Here is a 6939-nt window from a genome sequence, read left to right as displayed (position 1 = left end):
CCAGCCAAGTCTCTGCTCGGGCAGAGAGGCAATTGTGTCATCATCAGAGAGGAAGGAATCATTGACCTCCTTTTCAGACTCTCAGCTCTCTGAGACCATTTAGATGCATTAGGAAGCAAGGGGTAGGGCCCAGACTAGGACCGGCTCTCCTGACTGCCTATCTGGTGCTTACCCACCCTGCAGAGACCAGCAAAAGATTAAAAAAACTCATTGTATCCATCAGAAGAGGCAAGCTGCTATGATCACACCATAAGTATCAGTAGCTTGAAGCAATAAGAATGTCTTCCTCATTTGTGTCACAATCCAGTGTAGGTAGGAGGTGGGCCTTCCTTATTCCCTCTGGGTTGGCCCTCTTTCAGGCTCTTCATGTCCTTGGTGTCCTCTCCATTCAGCCAGCAAATGAAAAGGAACAAAGCTTGCACCTAGGAGGGTTTAGCAGGCCAGACTCGGAAGTGGCCCCACCTCACTTCCATTGTCCAGAATTCAATCAGGTGGCCACAACTAACTGCACGGGGCGGGGGGGGGGGGGGGGGGGGGGGGGGCTGGGAAATGTAGTCTGACTGTATGCTCAGAAAAAGAGCACCCATCGACACTCGTGGGTTCTAGAAGTCTCCTCTGAGAACAGCAAGTATCACGGGGCTAGTTCTCATTTTTGTCCTGAATTTATCAAGGGCGCTTGAACTCTAGACACCTATAACGTACAATATTTATACTATAACATACTAAATATATTTTACTTTGAGGTCACTGCAATTAGCATGCTCGCAGACAGGGGTGGAAAGGAAGGGGACAGTGCCAGTTTCAAGTAGCTAAAAATTTTTCTGTAGCTCTTCAGGGCTTCTTATCCTCCTTTTGTTGTTGTTTCGGTTTTAATTTGTTTTGCTTTGTTTTTTTGTTCTGCTAACGTTTATTGTGTGTTTACTGCACGCCAAATGCTGTCCATGTGTTATCTTTGTTAGTCCTCATATCAACCCCGGGAGGTGGGTACTAATATCCTCCGCATTTTACACATGTGAACATGGAAACTTAACCTGGTTAAGAGACTGACCAAGGTCATAAAGCCAGTAGATGTGAGAGCTGAGATTTTAACCTGGGTCTCCGCCACTCTAGATCCTATGCCATCCACTCCATTGAGCTCTGGCTGGCAAGCTTCTGGCCATAGATGGAACCCACTCCAAGCCTGGTAGGGTTCTCTGAAGTCTGTGTGCCTCTGCCGGGCAAATCCCATTTGTTGACGCACAGAGGTCACCATATATCGTCCCTCTATTGATGAAAGCTGCTGAGGCATACAGGCTCTTACAAATGTTCTAACCAGGGGAAGGGATGTCAGTGTTGCAGCAAGTCTTCCTTGAGTACAAAACAAGTGCTTTCATGTTCCTACATGTTGGTCCACATTTTAAAGACTGATCTTGCCCCAAACGAATTAATTTATGTTCAGCCCAATACCTCCTAAAAATTTTTTAGTTCAGTGGTATATTTCAAAAGGAATACTGTAGCAGCTCTCTTAAACCACCATGGTTACAGGTTAGTCAGATCTTTCCTTACATGCTTTTAAATACTTAGAATGCCCTGGGAATGAAGCACTGGATCAATTAGGGCAAACTGACTAAAGGTTAATTTAACAGAGCCCTGAGCAGATGCTCTGCCTGTCCTTGAGGCTCGATGGTCTAGCAAGCTGAGCTACTTTGACTGTGTAAACACCATTAAAACTATAACTGGACCTGGGTGGTGCATCCGTCCCACCATTAGAGAGTAGATTAAAGAACCCTATTAGAGGTAGACCATTGGGTAGGAGAGTGAGGAGGAGAAGTGGGAGAGGGGGGTTGTTGAGCTATTGAACTCGAACTGAACTATAAACAATGGTTTATTATAAGCACTGCTCCTGGAACTCTCAGCATGTGACCCCCTGGGGAGTTTCATCGTAAGAGGAATTTAATCGCACACCTGTCTTCCTAGGGCATCATGCCACTCCACTTGCCTCTAGTTCAAGTAACTGAAAGATGTGAAGAACAGATTTTGAGACGATGGTGATTTAAAGGTGGATTATGCAAGGAACACTCAAGCAGCACAAGCCTGAGACCACCCAGAGGTGGTCCCATGGCTCAGGAATCAGGCGTGGAGCTGCTTCCAGGCCCATGCGTGTTTCTCTTGCAGTGACAGCCATCATGACAACCAAAAGCCACATGGTAATCTCTCAGGGACGCATTACCTGGTTTTTGACTCATTCTCATGGAGATAGGGGGAGCCCCCTGAGCACCTGAGTGCCCCCCTCCTTGTCTGGCTCAGTGGCTCTGTATCCTGGCTGCGTATCAGAATCACCTGGGGACCTCCTCAGAATACTGACGCCTGGGGTCCTCCCTAGAGAGATGGTATTTTTCACAAGATCCCCAGGAGGACCTAATGTACAGCACTAGTTGAGAACCATAGGAGTGGCCCCAACCCTTCTCCAGCAAGGTGGAGTGGTTTGGCCCTGGACGTCTTGGATATAAAAGATAGAAAGGGGATGGGTCTAAGAGCTGCTGACTGTGGCCAACAGCAGCCATTAGGCTGTGCCTAAACCTCTTCCTGGACAGGGAAGATGGCGGGGCTGGATAATCTTTGGTGGTCAGCTCCCAACTCAAGTTCTTTGCCTTTCCTTCTTCCTGCCACATTGCTTTATTTCTTCCCACATGACAATTCAATGAACATTCATTGAATGTTTTCTGTATGCCAGGTGCTGGGCTGGGCACTATAGACAGAAAGAAAGGAGGAGAAAGGCATGGTGCTTATCCTCATAGAACTTACCCATCTTCACAGGGGAAGCAAATGCATTAGTACAGAAATCAATTTCCTACTTATTAGCAGCTCTTATTAAAGGTTCCAAGGGATGAGATAAAAACATAGAACTGCGTAACATTTTCAGATATTGTTAGCGCTTTGCCCCGTTATAGAGGTAATTAGGAAGAGTCAGTGTCCCTTCCCCAGACCCATTCTCTCTCATGCGCACACGCGTACACGTACACACACACACACACACACACACACACACATACACACACACACATACACATGACTTTTTCAGAAACGGGAAAGAGCTGAGCATAGATACCAGTCACAGGCCTGCTATCTTTTTAATATGGAATCTGTTCGTGGGAAAACCTAGGTGAGCGAAAGTTTAATCGAGGTCTGGGAGTCATTCTAGTTGCTCCCAAATCAACAGGAGCCTCCATCAGACCTTCTCACATGTTTTTTTCAGAACCCCATGTTTACTCAGTCAACAAAGATTTGAGTCCTAGTATGTACCAGACACTGAAAATGTAATAGTGAGACCGTAAAACCCATCCCAACGCTACCTGTGCTTAAAATCTAGAAAGGAAGATAGATGTCAATGTAAATTACTATTGTGGTAAGTGAAGATGTACATGAGGTATGCGGGAATGTTTAAAGGGGAATAGACTTAGGAAGTCAAAGAAGGATCCCTAAGGTTGGTCATGAACCCGGGCATCATATCTACAATGATAAAGAGGTGGGGGAGGGGCTCCATTCCAGCCAGAAGGAAAAGTATGAGTGCCTTAGTGAGCACAGGCTGGACTGGAGTGCTCGAAGTGCGGTCCTCAGAACACTGTGTGTACCAGAGATCCTTCCAGAGGTTCTCTGAGGTCAACATTATTTTTATAATTATTACTAAGATTTCATTGCCCCTTTTCAGCTGGAACGACATTTGCACTGATAATACAAAAGCACTGGTGGGTAGCACTGCTGAGGCCTTAGCACAAACGAAGGCAGTGGCACCAGACTGTACTCGTAGCCACTGTATTCTTTTTCCATGCACTTGCAGGGGGGGAAAAGTCAGTTTTACTTAGAAACGCCTTTAATTAAGCAGTAAAAGTTATTTTCTTTATTAAATCACTACCCTTGGGTACACAGCTCTTCAATATTCTCTGTGACAAATGGGAAGTACGCACAAAGCACTTCTACTGCCTACAGAAATGCGATGGTTGTCTGCAGGGAAAGCAGTTGTTTGATTTTGAGTCGTAAATGGAACTAGCTGCTTTTTTCATGGAACACAGTTTTTACTTGAAAAAGAACTACTGCCAAACTATGGTCATTCCATCTTGGGTTCTTGGTAGATACATATATTTTTAAGAATGCATAAAGTGAATCTGTCACTTCAAGGAAAATAACTGACAGTGTTTGTTGCCAAAGATAAAAATTCAAGCTTTCAAACAAAAATTAGAATTATAGAAAACTTGTAGCCATGATTATGAGCTTGACAGCTTCCTAATACTTAAAGACTCCAGTGAGATGGATGCTGATACTAATTAATATGATTTTTAAATATACTATATAATGAAATAACTCAGTGAACCAATCTTTTCCAAGTAACCAGTGCATGAGGTCACAAAATCACGCATGGGTAAATAAAGGATCCATTCAAAGTGCAAGAGAGCCTAATGGACTTTAATGTAACAGAGTATGAAAAGTTCATTGGTATGATTTCAGATTCCATATTGTAGCTAGCTTTTAAAAAACTACCACTTGTCAAGTTTTGATGTGGTATCCAGAAAGAAAATTCACAATCAGCAGAAAAGACTATTTAACTACATTATCTGTGTGTAGCCAGATTTTCTTCACACACCTCAACACAAAAACAGAACAGATTGCAATTAATTAAATGCAGGAGCAATATGAGAATCCAGCCATCTTCAATTAATCCAGAGATTTGCAAAAATGTAAAACACTATAATCCTCACTAGTTTGTTTTGGAAGCTAGCTCTTTTTCATAAAATGTCATATTCATATTAAGTAATGGTTTTATTATTTTTACTTTAAAAGGAATTTATAGGTACACATTTAAAAGTTTTTCTCAGTTTTAAAAGTCCCAGTTTTAATCTCTGATATGGAAATATTGCTGGATGTTATCCACATAAGTTAAAGCTCTTTAGGATTACCAGTAATTTTTTAAGAGTTTAAAGAGGTCCTGAGACTCAAATGTTTGAGAACTGCTAGACTAAATTATTTTGTGGTAACAAAATTGTCTCGAATCTCAGTGGCTAAACAGAACAAATGTTTATTTCCCTGACATCCACAGACAATCAGGCAGCTCTCTAAAGACAGCTGTTCTCCATGTGCTGACTCAGCAATCCGGTTACTTCATCCTGTGGTTCTGCTGTCTCAACATATGGCCTCCATGATTGCAGCTGTAGAAGAGAAGGTTGGAAGATGGCACATCAGCTCCTAAATCTTCTGCTACGTGTCACTTCAACTCACAGCTCACTCAGCAGAACTGGTCACATGGTCCCGCCCAACAGCAAGTGGGCTGGGAAATGTGAGAAAGTTTGTGAATATCTGGTGAGCGGCAAATAACTCTTTACACTGCAGTACAAAGAGCTTGTGCTTTAGAACTTGTGGTGAGAAACTGAAGCTGTGTTGGAGGAACTGATGGAGCACATAAAGTGAGGTGACGCATAATGCAAAAAAAGGCAGGGGAGACTTGTAGGGGCCAGACTGTGCAGGCTGGCCTCATAAGCCATGGTGAAGACTGTGGTCCTTTTCAGAACAACGGGAAGACAATGGATGTTTTGTTTCATTTATTTATTTGGCCGTGCCCCACGGCTTGTGGGAGTTCCCTGACCAGGGATTGAACCCGCGACCTCGACAGTGAACGTGCGGAGTCCTAACCGTTGGACCGCCAGGGAATTTCCTATGGTGGATGTTTTAAACTACAGGTGATAACAATCAGTTTTATCTGTTGATGAGCCACTACAGCTGTGGAAGGAAATGAAAGTAGGGGGACAGGAGTGGAAGCAGCAAGGTGCTGTGTTGATGAATCGATCTTTGGGGAAAAACAAAAGCCTTGATTTGTGGCACTTGACAATTTCTGTAGTGTAAATTCTCCCATCAAGGCCAATTTCAAGCTTACCAGTTTGATGTCGCTGAACGCAGCGTTAGGACCGATCCATGCACAATCAACTCTTATGAGCCAGCAGGGCAGGTTTCAGTGCACTGAGACAAGAAAGGTAGTTAGGAGGCTAGTCCAGACAAAAGATGCTGGTAGTCTGAACTTTCCTCTCCTTTGATCACAGCTGGAGCTAGCCCCACGTTCTGTGCACGTCAGTGACGGAAACACCCTGCCTCCACCACCAAATGTCAGCAAGGCTTTCCAACTATTGCTATGACACAGGAGGGTGAGGGATGTGGCTATCTTCCCCCAGCCCTCCACAGTCTTGCCTCCGGTACAAAAATGTGGACCTAGACCCTTTCACTATCTTCCCAGAGCCATGTTTGCAAACACCCTCAGATATTCTGGCATAGCATTGCTCCCCAGCTGTTCCAAGGGGGGCGGGCAGCCCAGGAAGCTGCCAGAAGGGCCCTGCTTGGGTTTTCAGCCTCCCTTGATTTACATGAAATGATTCACAAGAGTCAAAATAGTTGCAGTCTACAACTATAGGTTACAAGAAAAGCCTTCGCAAGCTTGTGAACAGGGTGAAACCTTGGCTTTTGCTGGCTAACTCGGAAGGGAACCAACCACATGCCTGTCTTACAAGAATGCAGATTGAGTGAGAGTGAGGCTCCCACCGTGGAAGTTACCAGTTACCGAGGCTGGCAGCGTCAGCCAGACATGCCCCTCCTCTACCCAAGCTTGGGTTTAAGCGAGCTCACCCAGACTCTTTCCTTCTCCCTTCTCCTCTGCTCAAGTTTCCAGCGCAGAATAACAGCTTGCGTGCACCGGAAGTGACGCCAGGCTGCTGCTATTTAAATAACTCCTCCTCTAAACACAGCAGGTGTCGCTCACAGTGTAGCTCTCAAATTTTAACTGCTTTTGGTTTTTTTTTTTTCTCTCTAGAGGGCCATATGGATTTTTTTATTTAAAGAGCCTGACTCTCTCAAATAATAATCCTCTCCTCCTTCCCTTTCTCCCTCCCTCCCTCCCTCCCTCCCTTCCTTCCTCTCACTCTC

General features: G+C 44.6%; 1 long non-coding RNA gene across 1 annotated transcript; it reads right to left on the bottom strand.

Moving 5' to 3' along the window:
* Positions 1-4902: 4902 nt before the first annotated feature.
* On the bottom strand, positions 4903-6678 carry LOC116743349. The gene is made up of 3 exons (XR_004346743.1): positions 6643-6678; positions 5903-5985; positions 4903-5299 (listed from the first exon to the last, which is right to left on the bottom strand). It is a non-coding gene; the product is annotated as an uncharacterized LOC116743349 (long non-coding RNA).
* Between the last annotated feature and the right edge of the window lie 261 nt (positions 6679-6939).

The sequence above is a fragment of the Phocoena sinus genome, chromosome 1 (assembly GCF_008692025.1).
Source record: "Phocoena sinus isolate mPhoSin1 chromosome 1, mPhoSin1.pri, whole genome shotgun sequence".
Taxonomy (NCBI): Eukaryota; Metazoa; Chordata; class Mammalia; order Artiodactyla; family Phocoenidae; genus Phocoena; species Phocoena sinus.
The sequence above is the reverse complement of the archived record's forward strand: the minus strand, read 5'-3'. Positions and strand labels throughout refer to the sequence as shown.